Raw genomic sequence first — 385 nt, forward strand, 5'->3', positions numbered from 1 at the left:
GGGCTCCTCAGCCCAGGGCACTGGTCCCCCCAACCCCCCTCGGGGCCGCTGGGGTGGGCGGGATGGGGGGCTGGGCTCCTCCAGAGCCCGGGGATTCCAGGACTGCGGTCGCAGGTCCTCAGCCGGGCCCCGGGCTCCTGCAGGTCCCTCCATCGTGTGCCCCAGTTTGTGTGGGGGGCACTCTCGGGGGGCGGCGTCCATAGCTTCTCACAGATTTGCAGAGGAACCTGTGACCAACCAATGGGCTCGATGGCCTCTGTGCGCCCCCCTCCTGTTGAGCCCTGGGAGGCCTGCGGTCACGGGTGGAGTCTTGGCTCCGTGGGTGCCGCCTGAGTCAGCTGGAGGCCGCCCGGCCTTAGCCTGGCCTCGGTCTTCACCCTGCTTC

At 70.1% G+C, this 385-nt stretch overlaps 1 protein-coding gene across 1 annotated transcript in view; it reads left to right on the forward strand.

The window, feature by feature from the left end:
• Nucleotides 1–385, forward strand: part of HTRA3 (HtrA serine peptidase 3) — a 29,413-nt gene that overhangs the window by 2,245 nt on the left and 26,783 nt on the right. The window lies entirely within an intron of this gene.

The sequence above is a fragment of the Myotis davidii genome, unplaced genomic scaffold, assembly GCF_000327345.1.
Source record: "Myotis davidii unplaced genomic scaffold, ASM32734v1 scaffold937, whole genome shotgun sequence".
Taxonomy (NCBI): domain Eukaryota; kingdom Metazoa; phylum Chordata; class Mammalia; order Chiroptera; family Vespertilionidae; genus Myotis; species Myotis davidii.